This window comes from Drosophila arizonae, chromosome 4 (genome assembly GCF_054131065.1).
Source record: "Drosophila arizonae isolate 15081-1271.41 chromosome 4, UAZ_ARI_1.0, whole genome shotgun sequence".
NCBI classification, from domain to species: Eukaryota; Metazoa; Arthropoda; class Insecta; order Diptera; family Drosophilidae; genus Drosophila; species Drosophila arizonae.
This window is the reverse complement of record NC_142924.1, coordinates 27,636,305-27,651,780: the sequence shown is the minus strand read 5'-3', so window position 1 is coordinate 27,651,780 and position 15,476 is coordinate 27,636,305. Positions and strand designations below refer to the sequence as shown.

The following is a 15,476-nucleotide window of genomic DNA, read 5'->3' as shown; positions in this document are numbered from 1 at the left end:
TTAAAATTCGATAAATCATCCCGTTATGTTTTTATCGAGTAAAAACATTCAAGTTCAAATCAGATGCCACTATAGCTAATTGTGAATGATTTTTCTTTTTTTTATATTTCTCAAATATTCAATATAATATGTAAATCATATGCTGAGTTTCATTAAATTCCGTTTAGTCAAAAATTAATAAAAAATAATAAAATATTTGGCCAATTAACAAACGCACGTGCATCAGCTACAACAGCATCGTATGCGTGTGCACACATACAGACATTCAAACTTCTTCTAGAAACGTTCGTTGAATCACATCAGCTGTTAGTTTCATTTCGTTTTGGTAGATGGCGCAGCAGCAGTGAATCTATTTGAGTTTTGCCAGCACCACTTGCACTTGTGATAGCTGCATGACGCTCGATCGAGAAGTCGCGGTTCGAATCCCGATCGGTGCAGCTCATGTTAACTTTTTTTATTGATTCAAAATATTTTTATATTTTATTAAATGAGTGGTATTTTATTTATATTTTTAAACACATCGAAATTGAAATTTCGGCCATACTAAATCGGCATTTTTATACCCTGAACCCATTTTCAATGGGAAATCAGGGTATAATGGTTTTGTTGAAATGTATGTAACAGGGAGAAGGAGGCGTGGCAGACCCCACAAAGTATATATTCTTGATCAGGGCGACGAGCTGAGTTGATTTGGCCCTGTCCGTCTGTCTGTCCGTCTGTCCGTATGTATGAACGCGTCGATTTCAGACGATATAAGAGCTAGAGACTTAAATTTTTTTTTAAATGTCCCTAATTACAGCGCGCATATCAAGTTTATCATTAAAAATCGATAACTTATCCCGATCTTTTTTGATCGATAAAAAACCTTATCGAAAACCAGTTATAAAATTATATCTTCTACACCTTTATTGCTAGAGTCTCCAAATTTTTAATGTATGCTTATATGCAATTTATACAATTTCGGTTTTTGTTAAAATTTACCCCCCACCCTTAAATTCACCCCCTCACCCTCACTTTTGTAAAAAGCGTATTTCAAGTACTAGAGACTTGTGCTTTGGCAATCACATGCATATCCATTATAATTATAATCTGAAAGTTTCATGAAGATCGTACGTCCACAAAAAAATTATTAAGCAATTAAGTTCTCATAGTAAGCGCTCATTGCCGCCCATGCGTGTTTATGCTTGTGTGTGTATCTGTTTGTGTATGTGTGTGTATGTGTTTGTGTATGTGTGTTTGTATGCATTTGTGTGTGTATGCGTGTGTGTGTGTGTGTATGTGTGTCTGTATGCGTGTGTGTGTATGTATGCCTGTGTGTGCGGACGTGCGTGTGTGTGTGCGTGTTTCTTGTGTAAGCTGAAAGACGCGAAAAATTTTTGAAATATCTATTGCTCCAAGGGTTCAGGGGATCTCGTAGTCGAGCAGTCTCGACTAGAGCTTTCCTACTTGTTATTTGTTGGGTTCAGGGTAGTATCTAGTCGAGCACTCTCGAGTAGAGTTTTCTTACTTCTTATACCCTGAACCCATTGAAAATTGGAAATCAGGGTATATACAGATATACAGGCCTCTCATACTATCCCACTCGCTCACAGCACAACACTAGCTTCGTTTCACTCACAAACACTTCTCTTGCAGACGGCTACAAGCTTACTCAGATTTGCAGGCCTCGCTTAAGCCGCTGATATGCATCGATGTCCTGATCGGTGTCGCTGATGATCCTCAAGTATTCCCTCTGGATGTCCTTGCTGTTTCCACGATTTCCTGGGAGTCCTGATTTACCACTCGCGTTGACTTTCACTTGACTTTGGTACTTTCTTCACGCACTTCGATTTTTCACTTTATATCTTCTCTTCAGTATAGTTTCGACAGCCCCGTATGGGGCTGCTGGTGGCCTTTTATACCCCAGCTACATGCCCTGCTTCGTGTGGTAACAGGGCCTGTTCGGCTCTGCCGCTTGTGCCCATAAAAACGGTAAAGTGGCGTGATCTGGGTGACGCCACTTTCCCGCCAAATCGCGTGGCAGCCTCCCATTGGCCGAAGTACCGTTGTTGCCATGCGAGTAAAAGTGTCCCCTGCTATCACCCGGCCCGAACGGCACCTCCGCTAAGGGTCACCGATGATCGTCGTGCGTGCGACGCGAGCCCATTGCTGAATCTGTACGAGCGAAAGAGACCGCCTCTAACAGGACTTTAACCCCCTTCCCAGTGCTAGGGTCGCTCCTACAGTATTCGCGTCGCTGTGTGGAGCAACATGTATATGGACGTATATGCATATAAACGCACATATACGTGCATACCTATATTGCTCCTCACACTCCCCTCTTCCTTCGGGAAAACACGAGAATATTTTTATGTCTCAATAAAATTTTAATAAAAATATTGCTTTTCAGGCTGGGCATCTTTTCTACCAAGCCGCTGCCAATGCCCACGTCGGGCGCTGCTGCAAAACTCGCCTTTCGATTTTGCAACCCCCGGTGCCATTGGTGCTTGTTATCCCTCGCCGCTAGAGACATCTCTCTGCTGGTTCCTGCTGCTCCTTGGAGCCTAGGGGATGCTCCGGTGGGGCACTGCAGTCATTCCATGTAATGCTGCTATGAGATCGGGCCACAAACGTCGTTCGCAAATGGACCCCGGTGTCAGATCTTTGGTGTCGGAGCGCTTGTTGGCCACTCCTCTTTCGCGCACAGCTCAAAGCAAAGTCGCTGGCCAATGCGCGAGGATCGGTTGTCAAGCTTTTCCGACACCTGAAGACCCGGTGGAGCTATCCGCGTGGCAGGCGTCTGTAAGCCACACTCTCACAGCACACAGCCACATGTCCGACTGCATGCCCCGCGTACACTATGGGAAGCCGCTGCCTCTGCCCACGCCGAGCGCTGCTGCAAAACTCACCTGTTAGTTTTGCAGCCCCCGGTGGCTTTGGCACCCGTGCGGCGGCCACCTGCCTCTCAACTCCCTCGTCATCCTCTCCGCTGCTGATGAAGGCGTTCATAATAGCAGCTACTCTCCGTTTGCTGCAGTGTCTCCGTTGCTGATGCAGCCTAATTTTGGATGGTTGTTGAGAGCTGGCCACATCGATGTCGTTTGCAGCTGCCACCGGTGTCGAACTTTGACGCCGGCTGGCATTTTGCGGCCACTCCTCATTCGCGCACAGCTCACAGCAAAACGCTGGCCAGAGCGCGAGGATTCGGCCGGCAAAACGCGCCTACGTCTCAGCACGGACAACCGGATGGACTCGTCGCGTGGCAGGCATCGATGGTGACCCACTCTCAACGGGCAACCCAAAATTGTTGTAAATATGTGTTGTTTTTTTTCTTTTTATACCCTGAACCCATTGAAAATGGGAAATCAGGGTATAATGGTTTTGTGAAAAAGTATGTAACGGGCAGAAGGAGGCGTGGCAGACCCCACAAAGCGCGACGAGCTGAGTTGATATAGCCCTGTCCGTCCGTCTGTCCGTCCGTCCGTCCGTATGAGTGCGTCGATCTCAGAAGTTATAAGAGCTAGAGAGCTGAAATTTGGCATGCATACTCGTGAGTACCATACGCAGTACGAGTTTTCTTTATTTTTTCGATAAATCGTCCGATAACTTTTTTATCGAGAATAATCGAAAAATTGATTTTTTGGCCTAAATTGAACATTTTTAGACCTGAAGTCTTTAAATTTGCGTTGTATATAAAGTTAATCGATACAAAGATTTTGTAATTTACAGATTTTGGATACCACTCCCCCAATTTGTAAAAAACGCATTTCAAGTACTAGAGACTTGTGCTTTGGAATGTACACACATATTCACCATATAATTACACTCTTTAAGATTGTATGTCTACAAAAGATTTTATTCAACAAATAAATTCTCATAATATTGCCCACACTGTAGTGCAGCCCAAGCGTAGTCGCTGCTTACTGCGCAGTTAGCAGAGCGCAAGCTTATGCGTGCGTGTAGATGCATGTGTATGTATGTGTGCATAAAAGAAGTGCAGAATGATTAGAATATCAGCTTGGAGGGTTCAGGGTATATCCTAGTCGAGCAGTCTCGATTGGACCGGCGCGGTACTCCAGGCGACCCCCCTTTCCAGCGCAGCTGGCACTTACCCGAGGGAGTTCAGGCGCCTCTTCGTCTTCCGAATCCGAGATGACGATGGTTTCGATCAACTCTTCCTCTTCGTCCTCGTCGCTGTAAGCTATTAAGATGGGCTTGCCGTCCGCCTCGTACTCCTCGTCGCCGCACGGCATCGCCCGGTGCGACAACTGTGGCCGTGGCGGGCGCCACAACGGTCGCGTCGGCGAGTATCTGCCGTTGGGCATGTAACTGCTCACCAGCGTCTCGTCCCACCGCTCCTCTTCCAGCTGCTCCCAGATTGGCGTCGGCATGGGCGACACCGGGCGAGCCAACGGGCGACCATGGCCGGCCCACGTCCTCGGCGTCGCTGGTCGGCATTCCTTCGCTCGATCCCACGCTGGTCGAGCTGTCCGGCGACAACGAGCCAGTGGTGGCCGCGCTCGCCTCCTCGCTGGATGACGGCTCCAGCTCCAGGTAGGGCCGATGGCGTCGTAGCCGTCTCATCGGCTGCCGGCGCGGATGAAATAGCAGCCTCACCGGCGGCAGCCGCGCTCTACCTCGTCGTGCGCGTCGACTGGACACCGGTGTGTCCACCCTGCTTGCTCCTCGTGCCGCTCCAGCGTAGTCACTGGCCAGCAACCGAGGATCGGCAGGGTGTACCCGGCCGATGCCCAGATCTAACTCTCTATAATTACTTTCACAAAATAGGCCGAGCCAAAGCTCACCTGCCTATTTTATACCCTTATGGTGCCGCGTCGCCGCTGCGTCAATTTGGCCTTTACCGTCTCGAACGCTCTTTGCCGCTCCTCCGTCCACTCCCACTTCGTGCCCTGTTTGAGCCGCTAAATGCACCAGTGCATCCAGATGCACTGTGGCTGCAAAATCTGGCACGAAGTGGCGGTAACATGAAGCCACGCCCACGTATTGACGTAACTCCTTTACGTTTGTGGGTGGCTTCAGCTCGGCGATAGCGGCCACTTTCTCTGGATCCGTGCAAATGCCATCCTCCGTGACTTTGTGACCCAGATACTTTAGCTCCTTCTTGAAAAAATCGCACTTGTCGATGTTGATTTTCAAGTTGGATGCCCGCAGTCGCCGGAACACCTCTCGTAGGTTGTTCATATGCTCCTGTCGCGTTCGGCCGATGACGATGATGTCGTCCAGGCAAAGTCATGGGGCATCATTTCTGGGCCGATAACGTGGTCCAGCACTCGCTGAAATGTTGCCGGCGCAGAATGGAGTCCAAACGGCATCACTTCCCACTGATAAAGCCCCTTTCCTGGCACCGTGAATGCCGTCAGTGGTCTGCTGGCCTTCTCTATAGGTATCTGCCAATACCCATTTTTCAAATCCAGGCTGCTGATATAGCGCGCCTCTCGCAGCTGATCCAAAATGTGATGCACATGCGGCAAAGGGTATGCATCTTTAATGGATCTGCTGTTCAGCTGTCGAAAATCCACACATAGGCGCCACTTCCCATTCTTCTTGCGAACCATAACAATCGGCGCGCTATGTGGACTCTTCGAGGGCTCGATGCAGCCTTGGGCCAGCAGCTCATCCACCTGCAGGTTGATCTTCGCCTGCATTTTTGGATTTTTGGGGAAGTAGCGCTGCTTTATGGCCCTGTTGTCCTGCATCCTGATCCGGTGCTCCGTGATCCTGGTGGTGCCTTTCACATGCTGGAACTTCTCCAGCTCATGCCTCAGAAAAGCGTCCACCTCTGGGTCTTTGTGCATAGGCGTTGGCTGCTCCATGTTCGCCTCCGCTGGCGTCTCTGGGTCCGCCTCCACACTGGCCACAGCCACGGACAGCTTCTCCTCTGACTGTCCGCTCGACTGTGGAATTCTCGGCTTGATCCTCAGTGTCAAGCCGCCGCATTCCAGTGTGGTGCCCATGCTGGCCAAGAAATCCCAGCCCAGCACCATATCGTCGATCACTCCTGACAGAATCAACAACGGGATCTGGATTTGCTGATTCCCCAGGCTGATCGTCGTCTCCAGTTGCGAGTCCACCTGACTGCAACTGCCGTCCGCTAAGCGTATGCGCCGCCGTGTAGCACGCACCACGCCCACTCCTCTGAGCCTGTCAGCTGCTTGTGGCTCACGTGTCGATCGTACCTCTTTGTTGAGTGGCTCCAATGGCCACGATCGCTGTCATCTGGCTGCCTTCATCCTGAAGACGGCCTACTAGCGCCTGGGGGCTCTTGGCCGCTGCTCCCGCTCGCCCATGGCGGGTGCCGCTGTTCGTTTCCCGACTGGCAACACGCAAACATTCTCACTCCAATGTGCCCGCACTGCCAGCAGAAATCCAGTGCCTTGTTGCGGCACGTAAAAGTGCGGTGCCCCTCCTGGCCACACACTCGGCATGTCCTGGCCATGACCAGTCGTCCATGACCATCAATCGCGTCCGGCCAGGCCGTGGCTGCTGCCGCAGTCTCTCCCGATCTTTTTCCAGCTCCTCGAACTCGTCTGCCAGCTGCATAAATTCCACCAGAGTCCGGAATTGATACAGGCCTCCGGCGTTTGACGTCGTCCTCCAGCTTCTCCAGATAGCCTCTGGGCAAAAAGAACTCCTGGAAGCTGCGCACAAACGTCGCCCACGCCGTCCAGTGTCGGTTGTTGGCCACATACCACTTCAAGGCCATGCCTTTCTGCAGCTCAGGCATCGCCCTCGGGATCATGTCCAGATCCAGGCCATATGTGTCAGCGGACCACTCCACCTGCTCCAAGAACTCCAAAGGCTTCGTCGTACCATCAAAGCGGAAGCTCCACTCCCTCACTTCTTTGGCTTGTTCCTGAGCGGTGCCGTCGGGCACTCGTGGCCTTATTTTAGGTTGCGGGGTGGATGTGGCTCTCATCTCACCTTGTCAGGTATCCTGCAGCCGCGCCGCTGCGCTCGTGGAGGGCACACAGAGCCGCGCCATATGCGCAAGCTCTGTTTCCATATCGTTGTCCACAACGGCGGTAGTTGGCTCATCCCTCAGCGAGGCACGGCGTCCATGCAGTCGGCCCAGCTCGGCGATCCTCAGTGAGTAAGGAATGCTTCCTTCATTCCCCTCAACCCACTCGCCAAACTGCCTCCGCATAACGCCCAGTGTACCTGACAAGCTCACTCCGAACTCGTCACCATAACGCAGCACTTCATCCTTTTTCAGATTATATACCCACGCTCGCACCATATTCATAAATATCCGCTAATTAATCTCTTATCCCAGGGCCCCACGTTGGACGCCTTCGGTTTATCCCGAGTCTAAGCTGGACTAGTTTCAGCTGACTGTGGATTCGTGCCAACAAATTTATTTGTTGAAGCCCCTGCGATATTAATTAGTCACTTGTGATTTAGGTTTTATAACGTAAATGTGATTTAGGTTTTATAGCGTATTTTCTTAAATAAGTTTGAAATTTACACGTCACTTATATTTATGCTGGTTCGCTGGTTGGCTTTAGCGAAGCACACCTACTGAGCGCTGATTCAACGCACTCCGGCTGGGAGAGTGTTGTGCTAAAACACGCTAGTTCACCGGGGCGATCCGGGAAACGTCAGGACCTCGATCTGTAAACTCTGGCGGTTCGCTCTCCTACTATTCCACTCGCTCACAGCACAACACTAGCTTCGTTTCACTCACAAACACTTCTCTTGCACACGGCTACAAGCTTACTCAGATGTGCAGGCCTCGCTTAAGCCGCTGATATGCACCGATGTCCTGATCGGTGTCGCTGATGATCCTCAAGTATTCCCTCTGGATGTCCTTGCTGTTCCCACGATGTCCTGGGAGTCCTGATTTACCACTCGCGTTGACTTTCACTTGACTTTGGCACTTTCTTCACGCACTTCGACTTTTCACTTTATATCTTCTCTTGAGTATAGTTTCAACAGCCCCGTATGGGGCTGCTGGTGGCCTTTTATACCCCAGCTACAGGCCGTGCTTCGTGTGGTAACAGGGCCTGTTCGGCTCTAGAGCGGGGCCTTTCTGCCGCTCGTGCCCATAAAAAACGTCGTGCGTGCGACGCGAGCCCATTGCTGAATCTGTAGGAGCGAAAGAGACCGCCTCTAACAGGACTTTGACCCTCTTTCCAGTGCGAGGGTCGATCCTACAGTATTCGCGTCGCTGTGTGGAGCATCATGTATATGCACGTATATGCATATAAACGCACAGCAAATACGTACGTTCATATACAATAATACGTGCATACCTATGTTGCTCCTCACAAGTTATAAACCTGAAATTTTGCACGTAAGCTAAGGTTTTAATTCTATAAAGATGGGTGAAAAATTATATATCTAAAATTATATATCTACGCCTACTAGGGGCGTGGCAAATCGGACCTGAAGATATAGTAATTTTTCGAATTCGGCTATATTTTGGACACTATTGATGCTAAAAACCTGAAATTTGGTATATAGACGCGGGTTGACCACCTAAGCGAGGTATATGTACGAGAGTAGGGGGCGTGGCAAACCGCAAAAGTTTATATATCCTACAGTTTAAGAGCTAGAAGCTTCAAATTTGGATAGTTGAGTTACTGGTATCCTTTTCTATCGACGCCTCAAAAATAATTTTAAAGCCTCTTTAGGGGCGCGGCATATCGAAAAATACTCTGTAATTTTCACATTTTTTGAGCGTTAGAATTCAAAATTTGCATTTAAGTTGCCGGTTGCTCGTTCTAAGAACTGGCCAAAAATGAGAAGTATACGGCTTTTAGGGGCGTGGCAATCGGCATTTATAGTGCCAGAATTGCGGCATTTATATGCGTCAGCCATCTACTTATGTATTTATATATATAAATAAGCTTAATAGATATTCATAATACGGAAAGAAACACTTATTTGAAATTTACAACATATAAAAGCAGCTAAATTAACAAAAATTTGAAATTTCTAAAAAAAAAAAAAATAAAAATAACTAAAATGAAGATCGCCGGCGCTTCTGCCTATAGCAGCACCGCGTCGATTCGAGCAACAGTAGTTACAACAAAATCACATTATTGTTATGACACTACATAGCAAAGAAAAGCCAGTGTAGCGGCTAGAAATTCAAAAACAATGCAAAGACAAATCAATCGCAACTGAGATTCTTAGAATATGCTAGAGTACGCATTTATGTGTGCATACATACACACATACAAATGAGCGCGTGTATAAGGCTGGAATGCCTGATGCTATGCGTGCAGACTTACATATATACATATGTATATTTTTGCGTATATATATTTGAGGGCTATTTAAGAAGAAACAAATTTAAACTTATAAAATTATTCGACTAAGAAAAAGAAAAGTATTTAGTCACTGACCAAACAACACATAGACTAGACATGTAGAGCAACGTTTTTCCACGCCGCAACATCTGTCTAGCAAGTCCCGGCCAACTTCGTATTCGCTCGGCTTGGTATTGGATGGCTCGGGTAATGAAAGATAGCACGACGAAATCATGCATGCAAACGAAATGGTCATATATGCGCTTTGCGTTTTTTGTCTTACTCTTCCCCCCTCTCTCTCTATCTCTCTCTCTCTCTCTCTCTCTCTCTCTGTGGGCTCTCAAATCATGAAGCTCAGCACCAAAATTGGACATTTAAAAAAATTGAAGTCTCTAGCACTTATATCTTCTGAAATCGACGCGTTCATACATACGGACAGACCGACGCACAGGGCCAAATCAACTCAGCTCGTCACCCTGATCAAGAATATACATATATACTGTGTGGGGTCTGCCACGCCTCCTTCTCCCTGTTACATACATTTCAAGAAAACCATTATACCCTGACTTCCCATTGAAAATGGGTTCAGGGTATAACAAAGATAATTCAATAACATTGGTATAATATAATTTGTAAATTTATATTTATATATGTATGTTTGTCCGCTCAAGCCAGTTGGGTACAAAAATAAAATATTCTTGGCGACGAATCCATTTCCCTTCATTGTACTTCTTCTTGAAGAGTACATTTACCAGACTGTTGAAAGAGTTTACAATGATAATGTAAGATTTTAAGATTATTGTTATTATTTGTATGAAGGATTTACAAATGTTCTGTGCTTAATGAATACAGTGAACCAATAATGTCTTCGTACAGCAGCAACTTTTTTCTTTGGGAACGAAAAAAACATATAAATAGTAAAAAACTAATAAAAATTTTGATTATTATTATCTTATATATTAATCTTAATTTACAAAAAAAAACTATGTCAATATGTTGCTTAGTTTAGTAGTTATAACTAAAAGTACATAAAAAGACACGATTTTGGCTCCAATAAAGTCTTCTTACAGTAAAACTTAATACTTAAAAAATAATCTTAAAAACTAACAAAAATGTAATTTTTTGTATATTTAATATTTTGTTGGGTAACCTTTATTTTTTATAACATCTTTTAGTCGGTTTGGCATTGAAAGGACTAACTTCTCTGTATAATTTTATCTATTTTTTCCCATTCCTCTTTTAAAACCTCTATAAGCTTGGGTTTTGATGAAATATGATGCTTCCTAAATCGCCCAATTACGGATTGGATCGTTGACCGACTGCGAGACAATATATTCGCAATTTCCGAATATGATTTCTGCTGCTTAACGTGCATATTTAATATTAGTTGACGTTCTTCTATGGTTAAATATTTGCCCGGCATTTTAGCGATTCCGCTTAGCGATTCAAATTGAAGAAAATTTCTTGCAAAATGTGGCGACATTATGCCCGAGCATGCAAATATATACATTGGAAAACAACCGTTATCATTTTCGGTTTCTGTCCGCAGTTAAAGTTCTAGGAAAGTACGGTGTACGAAGACTTTATTGGAGCCAAAATCGTGTCTTTTTATGTACTTTTAGTTATAACTACTAAACTAAGCAACATATTGACATAATTCTTTTTGTAAATTAAGATTAATAGATAAGATAATAAAACTGCATCAAAATTTTTATTAGTTTTTTACTATTTATATGTTTTTTTCGTTCCCAAAAAAAGTTGCTGCTGTACGAAGACATTATTGGTTCACTGTATGTGTTTACTTACATGTATACATATCTAATTACATATGTATGTACATATGTGAGAATCGCTATGCTGCTTGAAATATTCATGCATACATACATACATATATATGCATTTACATATATATACGTACTTTCTTACATACATATGTATGTATGTTTATAATACTTAAATAAGGTTTGTGCCTGCCAAGGGCTTTTAAGTGTGCAAACGATTTTGGATTAAATCAGAAGAGGGAGTGTTAACGACCTTTCATTAAAACCTCACTGTTGTCTACTGTTAGCACATCTATAAGGATTGCTATCAAATAGCACATGACTATTTAAGCAATCAAAGAGGTTATTAATTTGTTCAATAAATATTGCCGTTTCAACTGCACTGTCTTTGCAATCAGCAAACCCACCTGAATCTATAACAGTGCGTATTGCAGACGCTACACTGTGGCTAAAGATTTTTGTGGCAAATTTAACTTTCATTTTTTCAAAACAATTCGGAATGACATGTTTTAAGGTTAATTTCGGACATAAACGAGTTAAGTTTGTGGTTTCAGTTTCATATAATTTCCTAATTATTGCCCATGAAACTGTGCCATCAGGTGTTAAAATATTATTCTTTAAAAGAATATTTCGAAGAGATTTTATTAGATGCGGTGCATCAAATATTGCAAAAATTTCTTCGCCATTAATGTAGAATTATTTAAATTAATACCCCATCTATTGAAAACTGATCTATTATTGGATCCCTGATCGCAAACAACGGCTTTGACATTAAGCCCCAATGCTTGCGATAGTTAAATTTTTCTTCTACTTTATTTTTCAGGTCAGTATGATTTATGCCATGGGCTGAAACCGTATAGCTTAAAACATACTTCCAGTTATCAACAAGTAAGAAAGCTCTAGTCGAGAGTGCCCGACTACGAGATTCCCTGAACCCTTCGAGCAATCATTTTTCGCGTCTTTCTGCTTACACAAGACACACACACACACACACGCACACCCACACACACACACGCATACACACACAGGCATATACACACACATCATACACACACACACACACACACACACACACACACACACACACACACACACACACACACACACACACACACACACACACACACACACACACACACACAGAGAGTTCGAGTTGCGTTTTCACGGAGTGCGGTCGATGTCATCGTGATCCATCGTAGACAATAGCTTGAACTGTGTTTTCCCCTGCGAAAGTGGAAAGAACTGAAGTCAACGTGTTTGCTGTGGGCGCGGCGTACCCAGCGACCTCAAAAAAAACTACCAGAGACTTACTGCGCGGCGGTTCGTGGAATTCCCAAGCGGTATAATTCGGTGGTGCAAGAGAGGGGGGGCGATAGCGTCATTGTTTTGGCGTCAGGGCTTCTTTCCTTTCCTTGTCTTTTGTGGGCGCGTAAATTTTGTCACTTTAGGCGTCACACTTGCGCAATAATAAAAAGCAGGTGCATTCACTCTAACAGCTGTTAGTAGTGCTGGAAATTGCATCGGGCAATCAGCTGCTCACTAACGTTGGTGAGTTGCTAAGCCTTAGCAAAGACAGCAACCTAGCTGCTGGAGTGAAGTAGTAGTTATTAAAAGTAGTGCATACTTTCGGGCTCTCGCTGTAGTCAAGTTGAGTTTACGTTACTGCGGGTTGTAAACTCAGATTACATTAGTAGCCATTGCCCACTACAGGCTTCACGCCGTGGTAGTCGGAGCAGAAATGGATGCCATGATGGAGGACGAGCTGCAAGCTTTTGCGCGTCGTTCCTCGTTGCAGCGATCGCCGCAGCAACAACAGAGGGCGTTGGCGCAGCCGTCGACTTCTAACCAGGCTCCAGTGGCTGAGTGCCAGGCACCCAAGTCACTAAAAGAAGCGTTAGCTCAAATAGGAGCTACACTAGAGGGTTTGTCTGCCTTATTTGGGGGTCAGCGGCATATAAATGCCTTAATGAGAGAGGAGCTGGCTAGGCTGGAACGGCCGAAGCGTTCTGCAACCGTTCGGTTAAAAACTGTGAGGTGCAGACCACGCCACTCAAAAAAGTAGGCGAAAACATTAAGGCAGCGAGCATTAGTGCTACAGTAGGTAGCAATACTCCCAAGCGGTCGAGGGAAGTTGCCTCCGAACAGAGGAAAACTCCCTCAAAAAAGCCGAGGCCCAATAGAAGTGCAGCGAACCCAAAAGAACCAATGGCTCTACGGGCTACAGCTGAAACTGAAACTTCAAACCAGGCCGCTCGACAGACAAACCAGAGCAGCTGGACAGTCGTCAAAGGGCGAAAGCCTATGCAAAAACGTCCCAGGACTGACGCGATTGCGATTTCAGGCGTAGGGGGTTGCAGCTATGCGGACATGCTTCGTGTAGTTAAAAGCGACCCAAATTTGAAGCATCTGAGCAGCGACGTTCAAGGCATTAGGAAGACAGTTAAGGGGGACCTTCTATTGCAACTGAGTAGGAAGCCAGAGCATAGCGCTGAGGCTCTGCACGAAGCTGTAGGCAAGGCCTTGGGAGACCGAGCGGTAGTGAAAACACTTACCGAATCGGCTCAAGTTGAGATTCGCGATCTAGATGAGTTAGCGACCAAAGAGGAGATCTTGGAAGCAATTAGGGTGGAGTTGAAGGATAGCTCACTCCCCATTGAGGCTATCAAATCGCTTCGGCCAGCTTTTGGTGGACAGCAAAGAGCTACGGTTGCTCTTCCAATTGGGAAAGCTAAAACTCTGCTCGAGTTGTCCAAAATTAGAATAGGATGGGTAGTTTGCCGTATCCGAGCCGTGGAGCAGCCTAAACGCTGTTTCAAGTGCCTCGATTACGGTCATATGGCAGCAAACTGCGGTAGCGACTGTGACTTAAAGGGCGCCTGTTTCAGGTGTGGAGAGATGGGTCACAGTGCCAAAGCATGCACCAAGCCACCAAAATGTAGCCTCTGCATCCGGAAAGGTGAAAAGCAGACGGACCATTCAGCAGGCAGCTTCAAGTGCCCATATTACCGTGAAGCTGCTCGTAAAATGAAATGTTAAGGTTTTTGCAGCTTAACTTAAATCATTGTGTTGCTGCCCAAGATCTTCTAGAGCAGACCATTAGGGAAAAATGTATAGATGTAGCTTTTCTCAGTGAGCCTCACCACTGTAGAACCAGCTGCCCTAGGACATGGTCAACAGACGTTAATGGCAAAGCTGCGTTGTGGGTATGCGGCAACTCAACGAACGTACTTTCGAATGTTAAGTCATTCAATGGGTTCGTACGTGGCCGATATGGTAGCTTATGGCTTTACAGTTTCTATCTGGCCCCCAGCATGCAGCTCAGTGAATTCACGACGGTGCTCGACGAGCTTGCCGAGGATGCTAGGGGTCGGAAGGCCATTATAGCTGGAGATTTTAACTCCTGGGCGCTAGAATGGGGTAGCCCCACAACAAATGCCAGAGGTCGTATCCTACTGGAGATCTTCGCGACACTAGATGTTGCACTGCTCAACACTGGCCATGAGTACACCTTCAGTCGGGCGGGATACGGGTCTGTTATCGACATTACTTTTGTCACTTCATCCCTCTTTCGGGGAGCAACATGGAGCCATTGCGATAGCTATACAGGCAGCGATCATACGGCACTTCTGTTCACAATAGGTGAGCCACCTGCCAGGGCGTCAACATTGTGGAGGGAGTCGTATCGGCTAGATACTTTTGATCCCGCGGTCTTTTCAGAGGCCATTCAGTCTCTGGGTACAATTGGTAATGCTGAGGCCAGAGCATGCCAAATGGTAGCCCAAATACAGTGTGCCTGCAATAGCAGCATGTTACGTCGCAAGCAGTTCACGCGACAACATGAGCCTACGTATTGGTGGAATACGCAAATAGGTGACATTCGTCGCAAATGCATCCAGGCGAGAAGAAGCTACCAACGGGCTCGCGGTAGGTCAACGTTTTTTGAGAAACAGTTAGCTTACCAGGCAGCTAGAAGACAGCTGAAGAAGGCCATTCGGGCAAGCAAAAGAGAATGTTTTTTACAGTTGTGCGACTCAGCCGAATATGACCCTTGGGGCAGGGCATATAAGATAGTAGTTAAAAGACTATACGCAGGTAGACAGGTGCAGCCTACGGATCGTCTGGAGCTTAAATCGATTGTGGAAACACTCTTTCCAGAAAGTCTAAGCTCCATTCACGCCCTTGAGTCCGAGTCTGCTGATCAGGGCTCAACGAGCACTGAAATTGTTTTAGTTACAGAGGAAGAAATATCAGTAGTTCTCCGAGGTCTTAGAACCAACACAGCTCCAGGGCCGGACGGGATCCCAAATCGTGCGCTAAAGCTAGCCCTCGCCTTGCACCCAAGTACGTTCGCCGAATTATTTAATGAATGCCTGATCCAAGAGACGTTCCCGGCAAAATGGAAAGCCCAGAATCTGGTATTGCTACCCAAGGCTGGCAAACC

The 15,476-nt window shown here is 46.2% G+C and overlaps 1 long non-coding RNA gene across 1 annotated transcript; it reads right to left on the bottom strand.

Annotated features, from left to right (window-relative positions):
• Nucleotides 1–11,810: 11,810 nt before the first annotated feature.
• Nucleotides 11,811–12,886, bottom strand: LOC149269536 (uncharacterized). Its single transcript, XR_016269623.1, has 2 exons — nucleotides 12,347–12,886; nucleotides 11,811–12,259 (listed from the first exon to the last, which is right to left on the bottom strand). It is a non-coding gene; the product is annotated as an uncharacterized LOC149269536 (long non-coding RNA).
• Nucleotides 12,887–15,476: the final 2,590 nt, after the last annotated feature.